Source organism: Zootermopsis nevadensis, unplaced genomic scaffold (assembly GCF_977971745.1).
Source record: "Zootermopsis nevadensis isolate Lab colony 2312 unplaced genomic scaffold, Znev_1.0 Znev_ptg000025l, whole genome shotgun sequence".
NCBI lineage: Eukaryota > Metazoa > Arthropoda > Insecta > Blattodea > Termopsidae > Zootermopsis > Zootermopsis nevadensis.
The window spans coordinates 6404543-6421208 of record NW_028259157.1 but is presented as its reverse complement, the minus strand read 5'-3'; the positions used below and the strand labels follow the sequence as shown (position 1 = coordinate 6421208).

The window sequence follows — 16666 nt, the reverse complement described above, 5'->3', positions numbered from 1 at the left end:
AGAGAAAGTTTTTGTCAAGCTTAACGTTTATGCTTAACATTTATCAGGTATAAACGTTTTCAAATCTATGGCATGACATGAACTAAACCAATTTTTGATATTACTGTTTGTGTAATAGTCTCCTTTGAAACAGAATACAATTTTGTTCATGCCAAGTAATCAGATATAGCTAACTCAAAAATCAAGTACGGTACAAAGATTTAGTCAAGTAGTATATGGTATGAAATGAAGTATATTGGCACCACTGTTTTGGCTACTAGTTTACTGGAATACTCGTTAGAGCGTTTGGCTGCGCTAGTGTATATCTCGCAGACAAGGCAGACAACCGAAAGTATTGATATTTTTATAATGGAAAGTACATCGGTTAGACACATTTAAGTGTGCAAATTTTATTTATTTTTATTAAACTATTATATCAGAAAATCTAGGAAGAACTTTGAATAAATATTATTGTTAGCTTCGTGTGAGACACAATATAAGACTTGCTTGCATCTTTCCCTGATTTTGGAAACCTACAGCCGTTCGACTGGTTCGCAATTTAATACTATTTCTAAATAAAAGGGCAGTTATAACCGGATTAATTCCGGAAGAACTAATCCATGCCCTAATCTATTCCATACTGGGAGATTCACAAATCCATACATTCTATTACGTATCAAGACTAGGGCTTCCTCCCTCATGGCTTCTGGTTCAGGACACGTGAAAATCCATACGTCTTGTTTGACGCCCAAGAATTTTTTCAGTTTATACTGCAACGTTAACTCAAGAACAAGCTCTCTAAGAAGTACTAAAAAGTATAAATTTATATTAATATACTCAAAGGCCAACAGAAATTTTTGGGACTGAAAGGCGAAGAGATAAGTAATGAACATGCCACGTAAGAAAATCCACAGGTTTGTGACAATGTGCAAAAGGGAAAATCGTCGATGTGTTAAGACGCATGGGAAAGCGAAGGTAATCTCCACTCATTCTTAACTTCGACAACAGATAAAGGTGAGTATTCAGTTTCATGCTGGCCGCTTTTTCCCGGAAGTTTGTTTCAAAACAAAAGAATGCCTTTGCCTCTCGCAGCAAAAATGTCGTGAAGACAGCCATTTTCGTACTCACCTTCGTGAGAGCTTCGAATCCTACTGCACAAGGAGATGAAACGTATATTTATTTGGAACCGTTTCTGCAGATACATTAACTTAACAACTACTTATGGCATTTATCGTGTTACAAGTCTTTTTATATCTGACATGTTACAGCACTAGCTACTTAATATGGACAGGTATATGTTGTTTAGTGGACATCATGATGGCATTTAGTTACAAATACAATGCTGGGAAATAACTATATTCTAAATTATATTGAATCAAATACAACCGAACACTTCCAATTGAGCGAAATGAAACCTGTGTAATTTGTTTTACATCTATAACAATACGCTAATGACAGTGTTTTGAGGTCGCTATCATCGCAGCAGAAATGACTTTCATGCAGGGAACTTTAAAAACGAGAAATAATAGCCCTCTGTCCTACTTTCGTGGTTAAGTGGCTCTTTACATATTAGAGGACAGTAGAACCGATCAAATATCATGCATCATTAGTCAGCTACTCGAGTCTTATGCTCACGGTTAAAATTGAATTTCGATTAACTCCTAATATTATTAGTGCAGTATAATCAAGAAGGTTATTGCGAGGGAGGCCAAAGCCAACCCCGGGCTGTAGCACCGAGGAAGAAGAAGAAGAATCAAGAAGGTTACGGAAGGCTGGCAATACAACTCTTACTGGAAAGATCAGAAACTGATACATAATACTGTGTCTAAAAGGGTTTATCGTTAGATAAAGTAATTACAAATTGGAGCAGCTCTGACGGCCTAATCAGAGACAGACGAAGGAGAATAAAGATGACCAATTGAAATTCATATATCCAGGATATATTACATCGGGAAAACTTATACCACTAAGCTTATGCGAAGTTCACTCGAAACCAACTTTCACGTGTCTAAATTAAATGATAATATTGCCTCTGATACGATAAAGTCATGACAACTTAAGTAGCCAAATATCAGGATCCACTGTAAACTTGTTCACCAAGTACGAACAATTGGAATATGGGCCAGTGAACATCGAGTCTCAGCTACATACAGTTGTGTGAAGCGTAAAATTTAAAACCAGCTGTTTCAAATAAAATAAAGACAGTAAAATTCAATATCTGTTAAACAATGTAATCTGGAAAGTTGTATTATTTTATAATGTCGTTTTATTTGTTTGCAAATTAACAATCCCTCCGCTAAGTTCAGTTATGAAAAGTATATTTCCATGCTAGTTTATAATTTGTGTTGTTGAGAAGCCACAAACTTTTTAAAAGATAGAAATGCTATAGGTGTTCAGATCAGAAGTAGTCGGAGTTTCGAGCGAGATATCACGTTCATGGTTTGAAAAATGGATTTCACTATAACTGTAACTGTCATAATTTAAAGGCATATGAAATCGAAATCTGAAACAAGGTGTGCGTGTTATTAACCAAATTAATACACCAAAATTGAAAAGTACTTTAAACGGATTTTTAAGTTAAAATGTTTCGTTACGGTCCTGTAGAAGCATTTTGTTCCTAACACGAGAAAATTGAACATAACCTTGCATTCCAAAGACAGAGCAAATCACGAAAACAATTCTGAGATGAGATGCAGGGTTTCCTGTACTTTATTGATCAATGGCCTTCATCAGAGTACACATTTGGCAGAGCTTTTGGTGGAGCGTTGCATGAAAACAGCGAAGTGGGAGGGGGTTGAACGTGTTGTACTCACGCCAGAGTTTCGAATTAAGTCACGCGGTTTTAGCAGCTATTGTCCACGTGCTATGTTGCCAGATGTGCCATTAAATAGTTTCACTGTACCAATGATGTTGAAACACGAACCACTCACCATTCTAAAACTTCCTGTAAGCCGCATGGAATTAAAGAAAATCCACGTTTTCATGATATTGACACTAGACAGAATGGATCAGTTAGTTTCGCGTTTCGGGTGACTAATTGTTTAAAGTTACTATCCAAGAATTCGCCTGCAGTGACTGAAGGAAATTACGAAAAAGGTTCGTCAGATTAACTTATATTCTGACACAAATACGAACTAGGAACACCCGAAACGCAATTTGTTTTCACTGCATTGTAATACAGTTCTATCAGAGCCTGCTTTTGGTCGCACAGCTGCTTTCGTTACATGAGGGTGGTTACATTTCTTTCAATAGCCGCGCATATCGAAAACGCGTAAACGGGGAACGTATAACATGACTGTGGATGTTCTGAGTGATAAACCATGAGAAGCCTTCATTTGTAGTCCCCGCATTTAAAATTGTGGGGCTAGTCAGGAAAACTGAGGGCGGAACTTGGTAGGCCTTCGAAACATCGATATTGGCCAAGGATAGGATATGAAAGAAAGGAAACTTTCCATTGGTTTTATATAATAAAAATTCGTGAAGATTTCTGTCTTCTGGGCTGTTGCGCCGTGTAGTCTGGTAGAAGTTTACCGACGTTTCAGAGGTCCTTGCTGCCTCCATCCTGACAGGAGCGAAAGATTTTCTCATAGCTTCCTCTACCAGAACAAATGTGGGTCCTCTCGTCTATCCAACATGTACCAGAGGGCTTTCTCCGGGGGCAAAGTGGCTGGGGCGTGAAGCTGAATGCTCACCTCCATGAAGTTCAAGAAAGAGTGGAGCTATACCTCCACCACTTCATACGTCTGCATGGCGTGATAATAAGTATCAGGTGAAACAAACTTTTTGTAATGTTACAAAAGATCAGTTTTTTTCATTTAATAGCATGCAATACTTTCAATAGCTTGCTAAAGCATAATTTTTCATACTCATTTACAATTGTTACATTAAAATATTGTTAATTCTCAATTTCTCTGTGAACCAAATATATATTATAATAAATTAATGCAATATATGAAAAGCATAATTAACATAATACAAGAGTAAAAGAATATTTATACATCCATCCACCCATACATACAAACATAGAGAATTGCAAACATGTGGTATGTAGTGGCGTGAGATACTGAACTGTAAGCACACTGTGTTCCAGTGTTTTTGGCCGCTGAACTTTGTGAATTGGAACCTCGGAGCGAGTCACTTACGAGAAGTTTGCTGGAAGGGATGGCAGTAGGCCGCGTACAGCACACTCCAAATAAAATGTCTCCATGGTATGTAACACAGAAAAGTAGATTTCACTACACTACACATCACAAGAAAATTAACACTGCAGAGAGTATTAGATAATTTTATCTTCTACACAACTCTTCAGCCCTCTTCCAATTCTTCCAATCCTCACAGACCATCGCTTTCTGACATATCACTCGATTCATCACTGCTGCCGTTGCTGTCCGCTCCATTATCTTAAATTATGTATATATTTCATATATTAGTGACAAAGCGTGACTAGGCGTGACCTACTGTAAAGGCGTGACGAGAGATCACCGTAGGTGTTAAAATACGACGAAGATTTGAAGTGTCTAAGCGTGACATACTATAACGGCGTTAAGAGATGTGGCCAGAAGTGTCGAAAAGTGACGAATATTTACAAAGAGGACCAAATGTGACAAAGCTTTACTAGGCGTGACGTACTATAAACGCTTGACGAATTGTGGCCATAAATGTCAAAAAGTTACAAAAATTTTCAAAACGTTAACTAACCTTACAAAATCCACTAAACGAACTTAACCTAACCTACCCTACCACAACCAAACCTAACCTAACTTAACCCAACCTAACATAATACAACCTACCTTAACCTAACCTGTCGTAATTTCATGTAACATTGCAAAGTAGCCAAAATTAACCGAGCCATACATAACATAACGTAAGCGTGCCCAAGCGTGACCTTCTTTGACCTCATCACTAGGGATCACCATACGCGCCGAAAACTGATGAAAATTTACAAAGCGTGACTAGGCGTGACCTACCATAAAGGCGTGACGAGAGGTCACCATAAGTGTTAAAAGACGACGGAAATTTGAAAAGTTTGTCTAAGCGTGACCAAGAGTGACTGGGGTTTAAATCGGTCTGGTACGGCGTAAGTCTTAGCACAGTACGTTCTTTGTCTGCTAAAATCTGATCAATCACATCAATTTGTGCTTTGACTTATTTAATTTGATTAAATCGTACAGTTGATCTTTCAACACGGCACAAAATGGAATTTTCAATTCCTTTAGCCAGGCTTTTATTTCGTAATTCTTTGATTAAGTCGTCGGTGGTTTGTCTGTCTGGGTGTTGTGATGTGAGGCGTTATCAATGACCAGAAAGGAGATTTCAACGAACAGGTGTCATATTGTTAACACAGCACAGTCACAAGACAACAGTTATGAGGCTTCTACACTGCTGTACTGACACAGACTGTACTTACCTACGGAAGCTCCTTCCTGCCTTCATTGAGTGGTCCGCATACTGGGCACTCCCCACAAGTTCAGCGGCCATAATCGGTGGATCCAGTTCTACTGTGGTGTGTCGTTGTGTGGAAGTCGTCGAGAAATAACACAGCATTTCACTGTCTCTCATCTTTGTTTATGCTACGGAGTATTCACCTGTAAATCAGGCGTCCATTTCATTACCTGAAAGCTAATCCATCAAGTAACGACTTGAAAAGGCAAACGTAATGGAGGACAATCAGGATTCAGTGACTCATCAGAAGCTGCTGTTCTGGGAAATGCAATTTATTTAAGTATTTGAAATATCTTCCCTATATCCTGTAGTTTCAGTAAGTTGGATCGAATGTAGCCAGTTACAGAAAAGCTGATACGGATATTTATTCCACAGACAGAATTTATCTAAGAAAGTAAATCGTAAAAGAATAAGTAAAGACAGAACAACAGTAAATAAAATAAGAGAGACGACAGTTACGAAAACAGACTCAAAATCTGTCGGAATGTAAACTGAAACAACATTCGACTAAAAAGTTAATTATTGTATCAATTAAAAACAATGAAAATATTCCATTGTTTAAACATTGTTCCCATGGGTTTGGTAAGGAGATTTGGTGGAGTGCGTTACTGTATCATGACAAATTTACTTAGAAGCCTGTATGAAATGCACTGGTGACACCAAGAGTGTAATGGTCACAGACTTCTTTGATCATGATGCGATTTCCAGCCTTATCTTCTGTCCTTTCCGAAAGCCACTTGACGATTGCTGGTTATTGTCGGCGGCGAAGTGAAGCAGGTTCCGGACGGTTGAAGTCTGCATTATAATATGAAAACGGGTATCTTGGACTTTGTCCATCGCCTAAATTTAAAATAAAATACAGCGTTTCGTCCGTTTTCAGGTAAAAAGGAAGAGGACAGAAACCCCGAGCTGTTGTTCCCCCTAGATTAGCTAGCATCAGTCGACTGAAGACAGAAGATCCAGTTTCAGAATTGTTTTTATTTAAAATTTAGACAATGGATAATGTGCAGGAAGCCAATTTTACAGATAGTAACGGTTGATTTACCCAGACATGCTGCGGAATTCTAGGACGGAGGCGTGCAGCTCTTGTGTGAATGAAATACATATTACGATGTTACGACGACAACTTTATGAATGGACAACATGCGACTTTCTCTTGAAACTGAATTTAGGATTAAAACAGTACACCGAACATCCACTTCTTTCTCGACACAAATACCTGAAACACTTCAAACTACAACACAGTAATCACTCTTAACACAACACTTTTTAAATTGACCTGTACCTCAGTTATAAAACATACCACTATTCACGACAGGTTGCCACAGACGTCAGAGTCATCCTCTGAGTTTTCCGTAAGCTTTGGCACAGGGAGATCCACGATTTTCATGTCTATCTGTGAATTCTTCCAGTGCCAAGGCGCACAGCTTTTGTACGAGCAGAATGTATCTTCTCGTTGGAAGATCCGTTTCACTTTGGCGTTTCTCAACAGCTCAGACTTCCAGGTTCTAAATAAAAATACAACTGTCTGTTGGAGAATGCTACTTGCCGAAAACGAAACTGCAACTCGACAGCTTCCTTCCTGGAGGTCACACTGCCAGCGGAACAATTACGTTTTTAGCCTGTTCCCTGAGGTCACAGGAAGTGGCGGAGCGTGACTTTCCCAAGTGTTGGCGATGTCCACAGACATTCTGGAAACTGAATATATACGTCGTACTTCATCTTCCATGATAAAGCAAGTCACAACGCGTACAGCAGATCTTACGCAAATCGCGAGAAATGCCATACAGCGAGCTAGGTTAACAAGCCAGCACGCAAGAAAATAGCGTGTTAGCAGCCGAGGTTTGGCTAACTTTTTTGCTTGGACGGTCATTGAACCCCTTCTTCCTTCAAGCTTACTCTCTCTCTCGTGTCTCTTCTAATTGCGCCTGCGCAAACAGACGTAATGTAAGCGTGAATTAGGTGGCTAACACCGCCTGGGATGGCCTGGTTGGAGTTGGTGAAGTAACGATATATTTTATCTGACCGGTTCTGCTATGTACTAGTGTATGGAGTACCACTGAACGACGAACGTAAAACAGAATAATATTTTTTTGGTTTTAAAAGTGTTAGCTGGGCCAACATGGTTAACATGAAATCTCCGCACCTGCTACATACATTAATAAATTATTTCTTCTTTAATTTTGTTAAATATACTTTGAATATAGATAATATTTCAAATAAAATTTTGCAGACCTTTGTGGCATCTGTATGACAACTTCAGCAAGGGGATCCGGTCGATTTAAACCATCCGATTCGGCTCCAGCTTGTCTGTACGGCAGCGGGTCGTTCTCTGACTTCATGCCCATAAGACATCAGGTGTTGACCCTACACTGTTTCTTCATTACTTTCCTTCCACTTTCTTTACTCTTCGCTCGTAAGACCCATAAAAGTATGCGTGTTTACGTTATCAGCGATAATTCAGCTGGCCGTGGATGCCTACGAGGACTCGATTCCCGACGAGGTGATTCCTTTTAATCACCATGTCAATAAAATCTCGTTTACTTTTAAGTCCTTGCATCAATTTTACTTCTTCGAGGAAGAAATAAGAGATTTGACATGATTGTTACCTCTGTTTTTGAAACAATTAAGAAGCTTTAACTCTTTCTTCAAAAGTCGCATTGCCCTCACTGTTACATTGTCACGTGTCTGATTTATGTTTCCTCCTGAAATGGACCCAATCTGCGGAAACCTTGCAAGGGGGCTGTTTATATTCAACACTTCACGTTGATAACTAGACTGGATGAGATTTCTCAAAACGTATTGATGTGATCTGTTATGTTTGTTACACTGAATAGCTGATTTGTCTTCTCTCTTTTGGCTACCTGCCGTTATCAACTCTGTCTGACTGGCGTATTGCGATGTTTATTTCTTAAATTCTCTTGTAAGTGCTTGTAAATTTTAGTAAATACAAAGGAATGTACGTAACAAGGATGGACTTAAAATAACAGTGTTCTTCAAGACAATCGGCAGCGATAGTTCTGTGTATTCTGCGTACATAAATCTGTGCTTTACTTGAAGTGAAACTCACGACAGCTTGTGTTTAGTTGATATGTGGAAATTGCTTCTAAGCACATGGGACATTAATTATTGAAACCAACGTACTTCACCTACAGACATTAATACTGCTAAATTGGAAAATCTGGAGTTGTCAAACGCCACCTTGCTACAACATAAGATCGAAATGTGGCAGTGTTATATCCAAATCAACTGTGTAAAATACATGCATTTTAATTAACTGCATAAATTTGTTTTGCATGATGTTTACATTTGCACTTCGATGAACAGAACGCATCATTTTGCTTACCTGTGATCTATACTTCAGTACACTAAACTTTTGCTGATACGAAATATAACTCCAAGAGCTTTAAACCATTTTCATGTGGACGTAATGCCAATGGTGGAAAACGGTGTGTCACATTTTAATGTTGCAAAATAATAATGTTTCTTAATACTGTACAATCGGTAATTGAAAGGAAACGGTTGCTTTAAGTAATTCAATGAATACGATGACACAACTGTGAATGGTTGTCTGCGTATATCTTTATAATTCATAAAAATCAGTTCAGGCAAAGTGCACTAAGTTACTGGAAAGAGGACAGTAAATTTTTATCAGCTTTAATTGTAGCTTAACCATCTACCAGGCGATAAAATCTTCCGACGTCGTCGATTACAACGGGCATGCGTATTTACTGAAGCGTCAGACAATGAAACATCACCGAAACGTAATTGCGCCGTTATCAATAGCAAGTGCTTCACAACGACTGTCAGAAGGGCAACGAGCTTCACACTATGATAAGCCGGACAGGGCAAATGAGTTGTAGCCATGCGTTACCGAACCGAGTGGGGGCTAAATCAATAGCCTATACTAAGTGAATGTACAGACGATCTCTGACTTGCGACTGCTCGATTTACAACGTTCGACAACTATGACGTTTATATTACGCCACCATTAAACTGTTTTACGACGCACTTGAATTCAAATATCAGCCATCACAATTTTCGATGTGATGTGGTTTGTATCATTTGTAATAAAGTGCTTTTGTAGATCTTCATGACTGATAAAAGGAAAAAAAACTTCGATAGGCGATTTATCTGCTGTAAAAATTTGCACAAAAGAGTTTAAAAATAACAAAGGGTTAATGAATTAACACAAAATTGCAAATCATTTGCTTTGTTATTTTATTAAAATTATATTCCTCACATAGGCCTAATGTACAGCACATTTATATTAATAAATTAGTCTTTAAACATGTCCCTGGAAATAGTTTTTCTGAGGTCTAACATGCAATAAATGATGGCGGCAAAAACAGATAGTTTTGTTTTTCAGACCAAATATGTCTCCAGCCTGAGTTCAGAAACTTAGCCATCAATTATAATACTGAGTCTGTGAGAAAATGGGTTCAGATTTACAACTACGTATTCAATTTAAGATTCCTCCATGAAGTCGTCACGTCATGGAGACAGAGCCCACCGCAATGCAAGTGACTTATGTTCACACTGTACAGCACGCAAAGGGATTTTGATAATATTTTAGCAACAGATCAGATGTTCACAGAGTGTGGTTCGTAAAACATCAGTGATCAGTGGGTTTCATTGATGTGGTACACGGAATAACCGGGACTACAATTATAAGACACATCATAAAAATACTTTAACTTGTGGAGAAGTGCCATGATAGCTGTCGAATAAATTAAAGTACAACATAAAGTTATGTATGATTTGAGGTTTTCACAGCGATGAGTATGAAGATTTCTGTCTTCTGGGTTGTTGCGCCGTGTAGTCTTGTCAATGTTTACCAACATTTCAGAGGTCATACTGCCTCCGTCATCAGGGCGGTGAGTATGAAGATTTCTGTCTTCTGGGTTGTTGTGCCGTGGTAGATGAATCGCCCTGATGACGGAGGCAGTATGACCTCCGAAACATTGGTAAACATCTACCATACTACACGGCGCAACAACCCAGATGACAGAAATCTTCAGTACCATAGTAGCCTCCAGGCTTTTGACACCGTGTGCATTTAATCCCTAAACATACAGGCAGCACGTTCCTCCGAAACTTTGGTGCACACACAAGTCCAAATGACGTCACAACAAAGACCGGTATAAGTCATACTCGCAGGTCTACAGCACCAACTTCTTTATTGTTATCTATAACATTGCTAGCAGGTAGAAAAGTCAAGACCTTGAGAAATTTTTCAAGTGGTCTAAATAGGGGATGGGAATTTATAAATGTATGCACCACTAATAAAAATTAATGCCATCATTCACCATTTAGATGTTGTATCAGGTGTATGGTACACTACCGTATACTTTAAGATTACACACACGTCTTAGTGGCCTTTGTGATAGGTAAGGTAAATTTTATGAAACTTTTTATAGAAATTCGTTTATAGGTCTTCAAGACACCTATATCATTATTTTACACCAGTAAATTTCAATTGTTTTCCTTACCAACCGTCTAATTAGTGAGCAGAAATACGCAATTTCTCCAAGAATCCCACACTGGTTATAATTCTGTAGGATAAAAATGAGGTTTTGATTTTGTGTTGTATTATAAGTCTTGAATGCCATGCGACCGGTATCGTGTCAAAATAATACTGACTGAATATATCTTTCAAACGAAATAAATAAAGCAGCGTGGACTCAAACACATTTTCTGTTAATAACACAAAATACGTCGTGGAATTTACAAATAAAACATGCGGCTTATTTAAGAAAGATCATGTCTGCACATGAGTTCAAGGTTCCAGAATAATTCTTTTAGACCCAAGAAAGAAATTTAATTATTTATCGACACACAATACAATGCAAGAAGTTAGATATCCAAACATGAATGTAATTACTTCAATTTCTCGTGTTTTATCCTAAAAAATATTGTATTTTCTTATTAAAATTAACGTAGTTCTAATTATATCAAGCTGTTACAACCAATGAAACTTGTATATCATTATGGAGTCGAATATGAATATTTATTATAATAATTAATAATAAAAGGGAAAAAATAAATCAGTCTATTTTAAATTCTAGAGAAACACATGCAGCTTTATCTACCCCAAGCGCAATTTTATACATAAGCCAGATCCTGGTAGGCCACAAGAAGCCGCCTTGGGTGGGGGGGAGGGGAAGAAATATAAATTTTAATTAAGAAACGACGTTTATTCAAACATATAAATCGATTCCTACATTCCACTTGAAAGCATAAACAACCAACGATTGTATTATAAATGTTTTAATTATAATGAATTATAATATAGACATTCATATCTGAATACAGGATTCAACAAAACTGTGTTCAACATTTCAATGTTACGTTACAATAAAGCCGTGTTTCTTAAAAAAAACAGAAGGTTTTTGATATTTTTAAGTCTGGAGATCAGTTATTCTTAGAAATGTTTTAATGTACCGGTAGAATCTCTGCATGTTACTTTGCTAAGATTCTAACGGATGAGATGAAGCGAACACCCTTTTTCTGGAGTTAATATCTGTGGGGATAATTCGTTTGTTTCACTGTCTACAGGAATTGTGGACAATGAAACGGAACTTTGAAAGTTAACAGCTGATATCACTGATCATGTAATATGAAATATTTTCGGTTAAAGGGGTTATTCGTTTATGAATTACAAGTATATTGAACTTTTGCAATATAATTCAACCAGTTTTTGAAGGAGTTGTAATTTTATGTGATTGTTGAAGTTTCGTTTCAATAAAATAACAGAATGATAACTCATATTTTGGCAAACTTTACCAAGCAACTGTATTTTAAGCACAATATTTCGAGGGCAGAAATTTAGCCACGTCTCCAAATCACCGTACTTCTCGGGATCAGAAAATAAAATGTATTTAGTGAGATTTCAGGTCCTCGCGGCGACGAGAGTGAAGATGGCTGTCTTCTGGGTTTGTTACGCTGTGTAGTGTGGTGGAAGTTTACAGACGTTTCATAAGTTCTTGCTGCCTCTATTTTCAGAACGATGGTGCACCCTGATGACGTGAGGAAGAAAGCGCCTCTGAAACGTCGGTAAAACTGTACCAGACCGTACGGCGCGACAACCCAGAAGACAGCCATCTTAAAAATATATGGTAAATCCTTTACCTTGACTAACAATATAGAATCCCTCGGTCAGTTAAATGATACTCAAGCTGGCATTTGAAACATGACGGAACCTTGTTAATTGTCAACTTATACGTTGTAACGTTGTCTGCAATTCTGTAATATACACTTACACGTACATAATTCCAATAAAATACACATAATGAAGTTACTGCAAAACATCTAGTCCACATTCTTTGCGCTGAAGAAATATAAATTTTCTTTCACACATTTCGTACATATTACTTCACTAGATTTTGACTCATATATCCAAGTCTTTGATTCTGATGAACGAAACAAAGTGTCTTTAATGACAGCAATGTTAAAATTTGATGGCCGATAAAAACCAGAGATCCGAGTAAACAATGTGCACAGAGCGACCTTCTGCACAGAACAGCGGGTGTTTAGCTGCATCTTAAGATAGTGCATTCTTCTAGACAGATTTTCATCGATAAGAAATATCAGTCAAAATGTAGTTCCAGTTTAGTCAAAGAATCCAAAAACACACCACACAATTTTAACGATTGTCCTCTTCCAAATGTCCCAGACACGAAACTTAACGAAGTTCACGGTGGCTTGACCACAGCTGTGACGCCCTTCCGAAGACGAACAGCAGAATTTTACACAAAATTAAGTATTTAAAACACTCAGATGTGGAGACTGTTGCCTGTTGCATGTGTCATTAATTGCTGTAAACCGGTTGCAGGAAAGAAATTCACAGGTTATTTACACAACTAGGCAAAACTTTATCTTCTCATGACGACGAATATGAAACTGGCTGTCATCTGGGATATTTACCGTGTAGTGCGCAGTCTGACTGAACGACGTTTCACAGTTATCAGGGTATTCACCCTGATAATGGTAGAAGTAAACTCCTATGAAACTTTCAATATATGCGATCGTAAATGGTGCAATATCCCAGGAGACAGCCATCTTCATACATACACACACGTTCGAAATCTCATCCAGTACTATGAAAGTAGTTCAAACTTAAGTAAAAAACCATACAATGAGTCTTAAGGTATATATCAATCATTGCGCAGATTGCACTTGAACATAACTTAGATTTTTAAGAAGAGATCTGTCCCATGTCGCTTTAAGCACTCTAGAAATTTAGAGCAAGAAACATTTTCGTCGCAACCACTGGAGGCTCCAGGTCACCGTCGCTCAGCCGTGCCACTGTGGATGGCACCGAGGAACCACGGGCTTGTTCCTTACCCCGTGAATTCTTCCAGTGCCATTCTCAGAGGTCGGAATTTCAAAGTCTTCCGTCAAGTTCGTCCGATGAGCTGAGGTGCTGAGAAGCAACTGGAGTGCAGGCAGTCGCGGTTGAGGCTGTTGATCTCCAAAGTGCAAGAAGGAGTTGGGTGGGGGGAGGGGAGCAAAATGAACAGTGAACCGGGGATGTGCTTGGCTGCGCATAAACGCGAAGAGCAAGGTGGAAAGACAAGAAATTGAAGAGGACAAGATAAAATAACAACTTGAGTTATAGATATAGGCCCAATTCAGATGAATACTCTTTTCGCAGGTACCTTAAATTGTTGTTCTTGACACTGCTTCGACATTTCAGGCGTCACTCAAAATCCACAGCAACAAACATAAATAAATAATTGTTTTATGGGCGAATAGACAATACACACTTTATGTCCAGTAATACAAAGTTCTGAAGGTGCTAAAATCTATATGACATTTCAAAGTCTGCATACTTTTCACTTCGATTTCAACACTGATTTAATATTTATTATTCCAATTATTAACCTGCGTCTACCTCCTTTCAAATTTCAACACTAAAGTTCATTCAGATCAAGGAACCGATTTAATGTACTGGATCTAAATGTGAAGTTAATTGCAATAAGAGTTAAAAATTCGTTAACAGCTGTATAAATTACATATAGTTCTTAAGACTAGATTAAAATTCTAGAAAAAATTCAGTATTGATACAAAAACTATCACGAAGCACGAATGGTTTTATCGGTTACAGGACAAGAGTCTGTGAGGACTTTCGCAGAACGAATTTTGAGGTTATTGTCATATTTTAAGGCGTTTAGGCCATATTCTATAGTAGCCATTAGGACAAGCTCTCAAAATTAAAAGTTTATCTTATTTAAAAATTTAGAATCGAAAACCACTGAATCACAGACCTTTTGTCTCACACTAAAGCTGTTATTACGATGGGTCTATTTTACATGATTACAAGAGTACAAAAATATTTACAGAATCATTCCGTACTTTTAGGAAAGAAGCAGGAATTTGTCGTAAAGTGAAACTCTCTTACTGTATTTATGTATAAAATGGTATATCGATTAACTAGGTGCAATACAGAAGGAATGCAAACAATTTTTGAGAGCCCTTATTTTTACTTACGAAGCTGATGGTAACAACAAGAGATCATAATCAATAAATTGTTTGCTGTTTTAAGAATTAGAGAAATGAGGAAAACCATGACCTATGGGGTTCAATGGACTCTCCTCCCCCAATAAAGGTGATCAATGGCTAATTTTCGTTTACTGTCAATCCATAAAAGTACGGTTATTTCTAAATTATCTTTTTATTCTTAATTCGCTATTACGTAATTGTTTATAACAAGTGAAAAAAGATAAATTGGCCTATGGCACAAAAGAATTGCAAGAAATTAAATGTTATTCCGTGATTTTAATTCTTCACGTTCGTTGAAAATTGCGTGTGGTGTGCAAATTTTATAATGTATTTCCCGCCAGAAACCAAGTTGTGAAGAAACATACGAAAACAATGAATTAAAATGGCATTACAGTATGAAGCAGCTTGTCTTCTGTTTATTAACAATGGGAAATAAATGTTAAAACAAAGGAAAAGTAGAATGACACGAAAGAAATAAAAGAAAACATTTTATAGAATGAAGGAATGAAATTAAAAGTGACATAAAGAAATGACGTAAAGTAATATTTCAGGTTCTCATGGCGTAGCGTAAGAAGAAGACTGCCCTCTGGGATGTTGCGTCGTGTACTCTGGCATAAACTGACCGATGTTTCAGATGTGCGTACTGATTCCATTATCCGGGGGACACTCATCTTCAAAGAAACTAAAGGCAAAAAGACATGACGAAGAAGATGATTTTATTTGTGGTGATAGCCGTGGACAAAAGAATGGCGAGTGAGAGAAGTAGGACGTTGATGTAGCCGGTGAGGGGAAGTGTATAAAACACTCGAGGGAATTAAAAAATAATTCAGATTGCAAGAGGCGTGGAGCAGTCACACACGGGCGGTGTTCCGTAGAGCAATATTACCACGGGTCGGTGGTAGCGAGTGAGCTATGTTTGGGGCAAAATTGCTGTATCTGACGTAGATGTTCGCGACAAGGAGGTGTCATTGACCGTAACTAACAGCGAGCATGATTCGCTACTATTCCTACGTACCTACCAACAAACAATACCATCTTCAGATATTCACCGTGGGTTTTCTATGCCACCGTCTTCATGCTGTCTTCCCTTGTAGGGCATTTTAAAATCCAATCTTACTTCTCACTTTCACCGTAAAGTATTGACGAGGAAATGAAGTTAAACTTCTCCATGCTCAAACGTCATGTCTACTTTTAAAGCACTACCTCTGATTGGCTGAAATCGGAACAATGACTCAAGTAACGGAAACTGTTTTTAGCTTTTCAGAAACAAGAATTAACAAAGGCTTGATTAAAATGAACAGCATGGATAGGGCATATTAAGAAGATACCTATTTTATTTTGTACTTCGAAGGAAAATTTCTATGGATGAGGCCTAATTAGTTTACATGAACTGGCAAAAGACGATAATTTATATTTTTACTTAAAAGGTAATAATGGAACATATTAAATTTTATTTAGACAATCAAAATGTTTATATTAAATTAAATTCATTCTCTTACAGCCAAGAAACCCAGTGTAGTTAGTAACTCACTTCAGTAATTTTCAATATTTTCAGAACATACCATAACGAATCATGAATACCAAAGTAAATCAAAATTCTTTCTTTTTACCATATCGGTTCTAAGGAAGACACGACCTTTTTTCAAACAAAAATCTATATATCACGTAAAGGAAAAACGTTATCAGTAACTTTATTTTGGTACATGTGGTCACAAACTCTTTTAAATAGGGCAGAATCCTG

At 37.6% G+C, this 16666-nt stretch overlaps 1 long non-coding RNA gene across 1 annotated transcript in view; it reads right to left on the bottom strand.

The window, feature by feature from the left end:
- Positions 1 to 3765: 3765 nt before the first annotated feature.
- Positions 3766 to 16666, bottom strand: part of LOC110828900 (uncharacterized) — an 85274-nt gene continuing 72373 nt past the window's right edge. Inside the window, exon 4 of the long non-coding RNA XR_015537084.1 lies at positions 3766 to 5564. This is a non-coding gene — a long non-coding RNA (uncharacterized LOC110828900). The remainder of the gene's footprint in view (positions 5565 to 16666) is intronic.